The 13,480-nt window shown below is 41.4% G+C and overlaps 1 protein-coding gene across 2 annotated transcripts in view; it reads right to left on the reverse strand.

The window, feature by feature from the left end:
- LOC126484153 (pre-mRNA-splicing factor RBM22-like) overlaps window positions 1-13,480 on the reverse strand; it is a 67,098-nt gene that overhangs the window by 20,095 nt on the left and 33,523 nt on the right. The window lies entirely within an intron of this gene.

Below are 13,480 nucleotides of genomic sequence, written 5' to 3' on the forward strand. Positions count from 1 at the left end.
AGATTCAACATATGTAATGTTTACTTTCTGCATAAGGGATGGATGAAAAAAGTTGTGTTAAATATTTGAATTAATTCACATAATTTATCTGTTGAAATATAAGTTCCTTTGTGCGTCCTTCACTCTCATTCTTAACTTTCTATGTGAAACAGGAGACAGAATCATCAACTGAGAAATAAGTGATGTTCTTTGGAAAATAAAACACAAATTTATTCAAAGCATTTCATGAACCGTATGTATGGTAATTATTCTTCACTGCTCCCCTTTTCATTGCCACAGCATCTCTTCCCACAACTATTCCTTATGGTCTCCAACAACTCAACAAGATATGTTCCCAAGCACTGATCCCCACATCTCAGATACTTCCATAAAATTTATATTCATATTAAATGCATTAACCACAAACACTACTGCCTTATAACAGCAGTCACCCACTCCTGGTTGGAAAGTCAATTAACTAGTTGGATGGTTGGTGGTTAAGGAACTAAATAGTGAGGTCATTAGTACCTCAGTAGATTGGTAGTGCATATGGAATTAGTGACGTCTGCCACGAATGTGTTCTTATGATGAAAGTGTATAGAAGTGGTTAAAATCAAGACATTGAAGGCAATACTGATGTCACAGCTGTGAAATAATTTACAGATAATTATGTGGACTGGGCTAGTACTAAGTCAGAGAGGATGAGGGATATTCTAGCATTCCTCTATACGAGAGAAACCCCACCTGCGTCTGACCCCCACCAACCAGATTTAGGGCAAACACTATTACAGAGCAAAGAATGCCTTTTAGTCAGGAGATTCAGAACAGTAAAAGTGTGAAGACTAAAAATGTACTGGACATTAGTTGGACAGCCAATCATGAAAACAAGATGAGAGAAATAGGCAAGGCACCTGGTGGGTGGCCTCTGGGCTCTGCTTACGACAAGAGCTGTCCCATCCACAGCTGTCTCATTCCCTGATCAACTAGCCTCAAAGTATTAAAAGAGCAAGAACCACTACTCAACAGAGCACAATCCCTAAAATTGAAAACAGGGTGTGGCAGAAAGACTGTGTCCAAACGCAATTAAAACAGAGTAAAACAGGGATGAAAGAGGCATTGGAAAAGGAGGTAGAGTCGAGGGTCCTCAAGACCCTTGCTGCACGTGACACCCCAATCCCTACCACCCCACCCTGTCCCGAAGGCCCAACCACCCCACCCTGCCCTGAAAGTAGAGGAAAATCTTATAACCGAGAATACTGATTTTGGTTGGAGAGATTGGTGAGAAAGAAGTGCTTTTGTGGCAGGGATCGGGAGAAGGGTAATAGGTCTTTGACAAATCCAGCATGGTTAAATTTGGATGCACATGGTTGTCACAAGTTTTCTCATGTGAAATTTCCTAATTTCCAGTAAAGTTTTAGCATTTTTCCCTGAAAAATTTTGAGGTCTCAACAGTAAGTAAAGACACGCATGCACTCACGCACAAAAAAGGACTTCTGTATTTCTAAACGTGTGAGCAAAAATCTTAAGTACTACGATCCACATCTTTCATAATGAACTGTTTTTAGACAGAGAAAGCAAGCTAAATGGTATGTGGGTGTTTCATTAAGATAAGTGGTGTTATTTTACTTCAATAAAACGAAACACATTTGGTGACAAAAAGAGCATTTTGTTGGAGTTGCAAGATGGATTTAAAATACCTTCACTGATTTCAGAAATAACCTCAGAAAAAAGTAGGCCTCTTGAAAGAAGTGTGTAAGGTGGGGAAAAGTTGTGTAAACCACCACTGTAAGTGACTGTCAACAAAATATTGGTTCTACTATGTTCATTGTTGTCAGTTATTACACACTGTGTTATGTCTATTACTTTACAGGTACTGTGTGGTTTTTCTTTCAAGAACTACATGAGTATATAGAGTACAAATTGCCAGTGACTTGTCACAAATTCTTCTTCTTATCATCCATACTTTCTAATATACAAACTACTTCCGAAGTGAAAAAATGTACTAAAATAAATAAAATGTCTGTAAAATGGCACCTGTACAATGTACTTGTGGTGAGACAGTCACAATTCCTGATATCCATTGCCTGTGGCCTCTGACCTGCCAAGGAGCACCAGAGTCCTGGATCCCTGGATGAACTTCAAAAATCCACTACATTAAGCCAGACACGAACATACCTGGCCTGAAGGTAGATCGGTGAGACTAGACCTGATGGGTAGGGCCTATACATGAATGGGAAATGATGGGCTTCAGATCGGCAGGCCCGATCCATTAGAGGTACCCACAGAGATGGCCTGTACGTCTGGCCCGTCATGGAAGTCTACTCGTGCAGCCAGCTATTCATGTGTCACAGACACCATGCTAACAAAATGAGACTGTGGTGAACAATCCATGCACCAGATAACTTGGGTGAATACTATGAGAATCATTACTAATGAGGATAGGGAGCAGCTCACTGTAAGGACGATTGCTGAGGTGCAGAGAGGCGCATAGAAATGCCAATCACACTCTCACAACCAAATTTTTGGCCATAGCCTTTGTCAGAAAATGAGGGAACACACACATTCACACTATCATTCAGACACAACTCATGCACACATGACAGCCATCTCTGGCTGCTGCATCAACAGTCTCTGATAATCAGATCCAAACAAACCACTCCTCATGCCTCCCGCCTCTTGTCAGCAGCTACTAGGCTAGTGGCAAGAAGACTGCAAGCTGAGGGGAGTGGTCGAAGGGGAAGAAGCAGTAAGATTGAGGGAGTAGGGAAGCACCACACATAGTTAACTGCGCTCAGCCGGTGATGATGCATGACATCTCAGTAAATAAACAATTTCATCTATTCAGACAAAAATGAGATTTTCCAGCTTTTTTTCACATTTCCCTGATACATTTCAAATTCCATGATATTCCCCGATTCCAGAACTTGTTGAAAACCTGGTGTAGGGCTAAATGTGGAGCCTTTGGATAGGACTGAAACTTCTGTGGAGCTGAGGTTTTGGTGGAAAGGTTAACGACAGTGTTACAGGGATGTTTCCACTTTGGATTTGATAGAGAATTGGTAGGGAGTTGTGGAGTGATGTGCCAAGTTGAAAAGGTCAGTTAGGCAGGGTGTAGATGCTAAGAGGAATGGACAAGGAGGAAGACTCAGGTAGCATAGGGGTTGGATAGTGGTGCCCAGAGGCGGGAGTAGGATGTCAGGAGGTTGGACACCTTATGGATGTGGTGTCAGGAATGTTCCTCCAGGTGCTGGAGGTAGGTGCTAGAGGCAAAGTATTCAGATGACAATGCTTAGCACAGAGGGCCACAAAGAAGGGGCATTTGACCTGAATACAAGCTACTGTACGCAAAGTCTTGCAACCAAAATGTGTGTGTTGCTTGGTACATAAAATAAAACTACAGGTTTGTCTGGTATGACTGATGAGGAGGCAGCACAGGATGGTAGATTCATTATGGAAGGAACAGGAGGTAGGAGAGCCATGCAGCAATAGTCTCCCTGATAGTAAGAGTTTATTGGGAGGGGGGGGGGGGGCGTAGCCCACCATATGTTGTTCCAACTCTGAGTCTTATTTGCACCCACGAAGTCACACTTGGTATTGTCAAAGTGAACGTGGTGTGCAAAACGGTTGGGGAGTTCATTCCGTTGTGTATCCACAAAACCTGGAGCCCAGAAAGAGATAACCAAGCAGACTGTATGTGTAAGGTAAGACAGAAGGTCATGAACAGCAGATATCACCAGGTTGACGAGAGTAACAATGATCAGTGGCCTGGAGACTAATCAGTGAGTTACTACACGTTAAAACAAAATCACAGGAGGCTTGGTCATTAAAATGTAGGGCTCTGTTTGTGGCCATCAGCTCTGCTGAAAAAACACTAGATGTTCTCAGCAACGAATGTCGTTCCCGAGTGCCATCCTATTCATGACTTTAGAGCCATCAGCAGAGAGCTGTGAGATGCATTCCTATGGTTAATTCCACCAGAGTGCGGATATCAGAGGATCAATGCCCCTCCATATGCAAAAAGAATGTGATAATTTGTATGAGGAGGAAATTCCGTTCCCTGCACCCACTCCAGCACTACACAGACTTCTATTACACCAAAGTACCCACAGTCTTCCCCCCCCCCCCCCCATTTCATTTTCTAATCTCCTGACTGAACCTAGCTGCCCTACCCTGTGACCACGTACCTGTTTGCTCCCTCAAGCAGCATTTTACCATCCTCACACCTACCCTGCTATCTCCCACTCCCTGCACTAGCCTCCTCCTTACCACTACCACCAAGATTACTTCTCCTGTGATGCGCAGTTGCTCACAGTCCAATCTCAGTGGCCAGAGACACTGGTCACACAAACACACAGGTGTGTGTGTGTGTGTGTGTGTGTGTGTGTGTGTGTGTGTGTGTGTGTGTGTGTGTGTGTGTTATACTTGCATAAATTTGTGTGTACTTTAGAAGAAGGTCTTTTAGCTGAAAGCTCACATGTTTAGCAGTCTCTGTTGTTCCTGTCTGTGACTCCTCAACATCTCAACTACATGGAGAGCAGCAATCTTTCCTATTCATAATACTGTTATTAATCCATACTGGATTTTCCATTAAATCGAAAAGGGAAGATATGTACACTCTTTGACATAAAACTCGACCGGCGGCCGGCCGCTTCAGAGGCTAAGTCCGCGCCGATCGTGACATGGGACAATAAAACTGGCCAACTCGCTAATTCTTTAAGTCCGGTTATCTGCACAATCTGGCAACACTGCAGACTGCGGCACTTCCTGGAGGAAAACTTGTCCCATGATAGAGAAACACTAGGCTGATTACGCCTGTGGTCTAGCGGTAGCGTGCGTTGTCTCTGTTCGTAATGGCAGTGGATCGAGAGCAGCTGGCATAAAATATTTTTATAGCCTCTTCTGTCTGAATGCTGAAGAAGTGAATGTAATGGTAGCGCAGATTCAATCTATTTCGCTTTCTGACACACCGATATCAAAATTTTATCCAGTAACGATTTTGCGGCAGATTTCCTGCAAACTGTCCTCCTCTGGACGCCGTATGCGGCAAAGCTCCGGGATCCATTTGCTGGCTACCGGCAGCGGCCGTGGCGACAGCAGCGGTGCTGCACTCCCCCGTTCTTTATCGAAAGCGCCTGCTCCCGCTCATCGCTTTTGATGATTTAAAACGCTTTATTATTAAATGTTGCTCCACAGAAAATTTCTACGATTTCCATTCACGCTCAAAAGCAACGGAGACAGACGCCCTGATTAGTAGGCGGGTATTATATTACATTAATCGGCAAGAGCTGAGTATGGCCCGAAATTAATTTTATAGACTGGGACGAAATTAAACCACCTCGCTACTTCGATGAATTTATAAATGCTTCATACCTCGTTTCTTTTCCTTTCAAACTCAATTATTTGTGCAACTTTTGGTCAATGTTCGGATGTTTTCGTCAAGCTGGGGTGAGCGTCTGTGGTGTAAAGTGTATTACAGTTCTTGTTTCATTCCTTATGGTAACTCTACGCGATAAACTGTGTGAATACCTTGCAATGCATGCTCTGTAGCAGCGCAGGAACACTGCACATTTGGAGTTCCATGTATGGGTTCATGAAGTATTTAATGTTGATCGCAAGTGATAGTTAAGGTCATTAGATTTAGACCAGAAAAATTTGTCGTTTTGGAGATTTCAGAGAACGGAAAGGAATTGCTAACGCCGGTGTTAGAAAACGTCTACAGTTAAATGCTATTGCAAAAATTTAGAAGAGGGGAACTGTATTAATCAACATGTGCACTTCATAAACAACCTTCTGACATGTTAGACCTATATGACGAACAAAACTCAAATTTATATCGTTGACAGTCGCTTTGAATCTTTTCAGGATCTATTTTACAGTGAAGCACCTTGGCATTTGCAAAGCAGACATCCATGATATTAACTTAATTTACTAAGTCGAATCGGACGAAGATTGATGTTTAAAGGCATTCTTCAGATTTCGTATAAAGAATTTTTACTAGCCGTTTGCAACTCCATTAATTAAAATGGAAAATAAAAGGTTGTAGTCAGCGGCTTCCACCGAGATTGGAACTGCTATGTCATACAGTACGACCACCGCAACGCACAAGGGAACCTCTTTTTTTTTTTAATTTTGCATTTTTCTTTTACTTTTTTTGACGATTACCCCTTTTTTCTCTCTTATTTTAAAGCCCCTTAGGAAAATGGCAATAAAAAAAGAAAGTGAAACCGCCACTTTTCAACCTATAACAAAAAAAAAAAAAAAAAAAAAATCTGGTCCACTTCGGGCGTTGGCTCCTGACTAAACCTACCCCAAGAGCTGCCTATATACCAGCGGAAATATGGGAATTCAAGGTTAGGGCTATCATTACAAACAAAACAAAATCTTCCTTTTTCTGAATTTTATTTTGATTTTTGTTTTGTTTATTTTTGTTGTGTAATTGATCAGACGCCTTCTGCGCCCCGCTGGTAATATGTTGAGTCACGTCTTCTCGAAATTGGTGTGTTCCGTTCAGTAGTTCAGAAATGTTCATTGGTTCAAACTGGAAACCTCCTTCACTCTTGGCTTAACACATTCCAGCTGCGAGGCGGGTCGTGGAAAGCAGTCCCAAGGAAGTTCGAGAAAAATTGTCTGTATTTTGGGTGGCGGACGACGACATAATGACGGTCGTTGAGGTATGTCCAAAAATCGAGTACAGAGTCTACAGTTTGTCCAACTAGGTAGTGAATGGCATGTCCGCGAATCCAATTACAGCATTGGTCTTCGTCCGAGGAAAATAGTCACGTCCCGGAACTAATAATGAAAGGGGAGTATTCCGATTCAGAATGTCCCGCGTTAGAAAAGCCACAATATGACGAATAACCTCTGAGCTAACGACACACTGGCGACCACAGACGGACTATAGTCACTGCGATGTTGCCTGAGCCTCAAAACGCAACCTTAAAACACACAAACAGGTGTTATTTATGTGAAGAACACCGTTCTTGGAGTCCAGAAATTAATTATACTTTCTAAGTATCTCATCTTACAGTGGATTCTATCGTACGAGTCTTCGATGTGGAAAACGAATGTCAAGTGAATTTAGCGAGGTAACGCCGGCCTACACCCGGAAGTAAATGCACTATCAGAGTGTTGACAAATACTTGCTACGACGCTGCCATTTCTCGGTTCTCTTACGGGGCAGCTCTTCAGCGAAATGCTTGCAGTGATTCTCCGATACGGTCCTTCAGAGTGGAGACGCGCGCGCACGTTTGGTTTTTATGCGGCGTTCTCCCCTGATGGTTTCTGACGTCGCCTGGTGGGCTATGTCTACATTTGAGACATTCAATTATCATTAATCCAGAATGATACAAGTTTCAGCTTCCGGCGTGGAAGAAGGCTGTTGACGCCGACATTATATCATTTCAACGTAGGGAAAGCAAAACCGGTCATTCAATGTTTCTCATTCAACATAAAGCATGTGAGATAATTTTCCGTAACGTTCAAGTAAGTAAAATACATCTGAAGCTTATTCGAATTGAATATAATGTAAGATACCAAACGCATTGCACCTCGATGTCGAATTTGTCCACGTGCAATCTTTTACAGCATACAAAAGGAATGTCACGATTACCACGAGAATGAAGAAATATGTTGGTACGGATGGAAGCAAGGAGAGACGCAGTCAACAAATATTCGATTCCTCATGGCATTCATTTCATTTGAGACGTAAGAAGAGTTAAAGCGGGATATTACTTTCGTTAACACGAAAGATATGCCGCACATATTGATAACGAGGAAGTCAGCGTCTTTATACGTTTCCTCCTTGAAATCTGTATGCTCTCTTATATGCTAAGTAGCCTGATCGTTGTTTCAGTAATGTCACCCTCTTGTTTGACCCCGTAACGATGAGCAGATTCCAAATGCATGTCTCTGCATGAAAGTACCTGTTCGAACCCTTCCTGGGTTGCTTTTTGTGTTTTATTGCTTGGAATTCCTGAAGCCGACCACTGTGCCTTCTCCCCTTGTGGGTTAGGTCTCAAAACTAAACCGCTTTTTATCCAATGGCATAATTTATTCAGACAGCATCAGCACAAGACTGTCAAACAAAGCCTTTCATTTACAGTTGCAACACTCTAACCAGCACTGACCGAAGTGTAATCCACGGTCATTGTCCGAAATTAGCAGCTGTCTGCTACTGTGGCAAAGTCCGTACTACACTTTCGATTCCGCAGCACCATTTTATCTGGTAACACTGTGTAGTTGCGGAGTTGTGCCAGCATGTCTGTCCTCACACTGTCAACTTTATGTATCTCACTTCTCCTGCAGCGTTGATCACGAGGAGCAGAAGTAAATGAGTGTATTCTGCATGACGTAACATTCAGTATTCCCTTCTTTCATATCCACTCTTCATGTGCATCGATACCAAATAGGAATGTGAAAACTCTTGCGAGTGAGAGAATGACAATACCAATCGTAACAAGAACAATCAAATAATGAATGATGTTTATTCCAACGCAGAACGAGAATGGCTTTAAATATAAAAATCTATATATATATCCATATCTATTGATCTTTGAGTTGGCACAATGCAAATATATTCTTAGCATTTAGTTACTGAATTTAGTTCGGGATGTTTGCAGAGAAAAGGAAAAGTCGGTACTTCTCGCTAGTGTAATATAATGTGAACCAGCAACTACCCTTTCCTTAGAACACGACTCAAGCAGGTCCCCAAGTAGGTACCAAGGCACTGCTGCATTCTGTTCCCTGACATTGCTCTGATGACGGTTAATGCAGATAGTTCCGATTATGAAATACAAAACGTATTGCAGGTTAGTTCCTAGGATAGTAACATTAAATTTGCGTTGTAGACGGCACATGAACGTGACGACTATCCATATTACTCATCAATATAAAAAGACAATATTATGGGAATTTAGCAGGACTACTCAACATGAATTCTGAAATTGGGTGACTGACCGCACAGGTGCTAACCGTCGTCAAGAGTATACGATGTCCTAATCGCATTAGGAATATGAAGATCGTCTTCGACAGCTCGCAACTTTCACATTGCTATCTCCACCCTACTCCAGACAGCCCTCGGTGGAGTTGCACTAAGTTGCCTTCAAACCGACAACAAACCACATATTGAAAAATACAAGCAAGTTCTCTTGCAGCGTAAGCTTATTGTAACTAATCTAAAAATTATTAGACAGGAACATTGCCCTATCCAAAAAAAGCTGCCCAGCAGGTCCTCTAATCGCTCCTTGGTACAGTCGTTTGACTATTGAAAATGGTTCCAACAAGTCACCACTAGAAAACACTACTCTGTACCGCAATAGCTCTAGATGTAAAGTAATACCACGGTACTACAAATATCAGGGAACACCTTATCACAGATAAGACTGTCCTTAAGGCTTGTAAGCTCACATTTATTACAATAAATGACATACTTGAAATGTTACCACTCCCATTATTACGTCAGATTGGTAATGCACGTAGTAAGTTCGTCGTATTCATGATTTCCTCTTCAAAGTAACATACCGTACTTATTATTTAACACAAAATGATATTAAAAATTTAAGTTATTCACGAGCAGCTAGTTGAGAATATGTATGAACTTCAAATGACACGACGAACCGTCTTGTTCCGCATATGGATTCAAACCCAGCTCATGCAGACTAAGCAAAGATTTCGTTACTGACGGAAACTAACAGTCATTCCTGATTAAGCATACAGAGAGTGATATACCGCGATTTTAGACAGTATCAGTTAGCAAATATCAACTTTAAATTGCATAACGCAAACACGTTTAACAGACGCGAATTCCTACCCATCATCTATTGTCCCTGTTAACGAACTACGAGAGATGTTAAATATTGTTTCTTCACAAGTAACTTACTTGAAATGCCGTGAGGTAAAGCTTTGTGTTGGACACGGATTCGAACCCAGAACCTAATCGGATTTCTATCGAAGCACAGTCAAATGTGACATATCAGATTTTCGCGGCAGTAGCTGGATGTTTTAACTGAAATGACGAGACGAAACATTAATTTTTTCCTTCCCAGGACTCCTAGCCGGCACCTATCGCTGTTACGTTCTAGAGAAAACGAACGTTAAATATGGGTTTGTTGCGCCAGCAGTGATATGTGAGCATGTTTGAACTAGAAATAATATGACGAAGAGTTCAGCGCTCACTGGGAATAGAGCCCCACACATATCGTTGTTGACTACACACAAAGAGACGTCAGCTACCGAATTTTTCTCCACCAGCTGCTCAGAATAACATCTTGAACTTACAGTCATCTCGCAAATAGTTCTGTGTCTCACTGGGAGTTAAAAACGTCAGATATCGTTAGTGTTGACAACGAATGAAAATACATTAAAAATCAAAATTCTTATCCACCAGCAGATAGGTGTTCTCATGCTAGAGCTTGATAATACATAATTAAATCTTTACTGCCGGGACAGGATTCGATCCCATTCACGCGTAATATGTGGAGATGTTGAGGAATCTGCAGTTTTGAACAAACAACAAATTGTAGCCGAGCTGTATTGTCACGAAGGGATCAAATTCCTCGTTAAGGGCGGTCTGAGTTGCATTCCCAGTTCAGAACCAATCTTATCGACATACAGAAGCTCAGATAAAAGATGGAATAAGTGTCCTGTGACCATACATAGCGTTTGTTTCGTCACTTGAAATAAATAACTAGTATAAGGAAGGTTACTGGTGAAAGAGTTTCTACATGTCGCCACTCCAGGCTTTATTGTGGTTCAACCTACCGTCTACTTGGTAGAGAAGGAAAATCATCTTTAATGTGAATTTTCAGACCACGCTGCCATTACATCTTCTTCACTTGGTGTAGCCAGGAGAGAATGGACTCTGTCTCTCCCTATCTAAAATCATTGACAGAAGTGGGAATCCAACCCAGACCATAGGTATAACAACTACCATCCGTCCAACAGACCACGAAATCCTCTTCTCTCATTTTTCTATCGTAACGCCGTTGCGCCACACTGGATGAGAATTCTGACACACAGGCGTCCTGTAGTAATTTGCACCATGTTCAGTAAATTCATTTACTTGGTTGACCGAATCACCATGAACTAGCTGCCTCGGCTACCCAGTGCATACATTCCACTCTATATTTTGTAATCACCGAAATAAAATCACGTAACCGCCACCTACACAGAACTGCCAACAGTGTAGCATGCAGAAGTTTAAATAGGAAGTGTTCCTTTCCACTTGAGCTATTCTATTGCGCTATCTGTTTGTAGAAAACGTCGTTCAGTAAAAAAAAAAAAAAAAAAAAAAAAAAAAAAAAAAAAAAAAAAAAGCTGTAACTGTTTGTCTCTCAGAAGTCAAGACCTGGCCATATGCATAATCTCACAGTGCTGTGGAATCAAAAAGTTCTGGAGGAATAGTTGTCGAGCTCTGGAGCTGTTGTAGCTACGTGTCAGCTAGTAGCGTAGATAAGATGTCGCGAGTTCGAATACATTCAGTGCTACATTTTTTAAAACGCAATTCTGCTGTCTGCTGATGTTGTCAATCTAATGGAACTTTGAACATACTTCCCTTCACTTCGCAACCCAAAGTAGTCGCATGTGGAAAAAGGGCTAACTACTGTGACATTTTGTTCTGTTCAGGTTTAATAGACAGCAGGCAGCAGATGCATCTCGAAGATGTGTAGGGAGAGCGCATCGTGCCATAATATGTCAGAAAAGTATTGTCTACATTAGCTGTCGTGTGGTAGTGAGATTTTATTCTTCTTCAAACTTTGTTTGACAGCTTTAACTCAGAACAAGTTTTCAACATGCATGTAATCAATGAACTGCACGTGCATTGTCATACTGTCATAGATAACATCAGAGAATTCGCATATATCGTTGATGATTAATTTCTCTCTCGTGTTTACTATTGTTTTAACAACACTAAAGGAAACCTTACGAAAATTGTGCACTGTATTATAAGAAATGAAATAAAACTAACCACGATAACCTTACGACGAAAGTATGTTTTAATAAAACCGAGTATCTGTACACAAATGTGCCTCTATCGACGCGAATTAGTAAAATACTACTCACTTAGATTTTGATTGGGTCTGTGTTTCATTGGTATGCTGTGTCGTACTCAAGAGGTATGCAAATGTGGCATTTCATAAATATAGTTACGTATTCCTAGAAACCCAAAATTCGCTTGTCAGCAGCGGAAAGAGGCGTTACCTGTTGTGCAGCACTGTAAGTTTTTCAACATTGCACTATGAGCCGAAAGTATTTTCTTGCGATTTCCTTATTGATGTTGGATCCGACTCCTTGTAGCTCTTTCACAGAAGGGATAAAAACGTTCACTCAGTGAGACTGGAACTGCAAACCATAACAGACGCTTTTCCACAGGTCAGCGCTTTACCACAGAGCTGGCGAAGGGTATGGGTCTGAGCTTCCTCTTACGAGGGCAATAGTGACTAGAACTCGTAAACCGCTATTTAAGGGTCGAGATTAGTTGCGATTTACACCTGCAATGACTTTCCTGGGCTGAAAACCGTAAATATACAATCTTTTGTTACCCTTCAAGCGATAATAACTCAGATTATTCAATGGAAATGACAGGTAAAATCAAGTGAACTTTGAGGCTTAATTCCGTGGACACCAGGAAGTAACTCGTCGATCACAGAGTTGCCAAACATACGTTGCCTTGTTGCCAAATCTCAGTTACAGTACCAGCAGGAAGAAGACGAACCGATGTGATCCTACTGCGGGCTGGGAAGTGACCATAGCTGGTGTCTCCAAGTCGCGGCTGCTGCGGCCTGGAATACGTAATGCGTCTGACTCGCTTACTGTAACTAGGTTTAGGGACTGGAGCGTAGTTACTAATAATACTCAGAACTGACTGAAAACTAAGCATCATAAATCAGTAACTCTCATTGTTGTTTTTATATTTCTTTAGTAAGTGTACTCAAAACTAAGAAACTCATTCACAGGCGTTTTCGTGCCTCGCCGATAGTCGAGCACAACAAACAAATAAAAATGAATGTTTATGTGTGTGTGTGTGTGTGTGTGTGTGTGTGTGAGAGAGAGAGAGAGAGAGAGAGAGAGAGATAAAAAAGAATGAGAGTGTAAAAAATTGTTGTAAAGAAATTGAATCATGGTATTTAAAGAAATCTTTCAATGTAATGCATTGTAATGACACGTTCCACATCATTACGAAATGTCGTATTCATGATCTATGGAACAAGAAGTAATCTAATGTAATGTAATGTAATCTAAATACATCATATTGATGACTAGCCATAAAGAGTCATGAATTACCGAAATTTTTGCCAATACCAGTAACCAGATCTAAACTTGAAAATAAAAGACGACAAGTTTTGTAATAAACCGTGACTCCTATCAAGACCCTTTCGTCCCTGTTATCTAACCACGAAAGATGTCTGATATACCTCCATTCTGAAGTAACAAAGAGTGCATGCATTTGACCGTGCATCCACGAATGTAGCTTAAGTATCAGTTTCTTACTCACGAACAGTAA

This window comes from Schistocerca serialis, chromosome 1 (genome assembly GCF_023864345.2).
Source record: "Schistocerca serialis cubense isolate TAMUIC-IGC-003099 chromosome 1, iqSchSeri2.2, whole genome shotgun sequence".
Lineage (NCBI taxonomy): Eukaryota > Metazoa > Arthropoda > Insecta > Orthoptera > Acrididae > Schistocerca > Schistocerca serialis.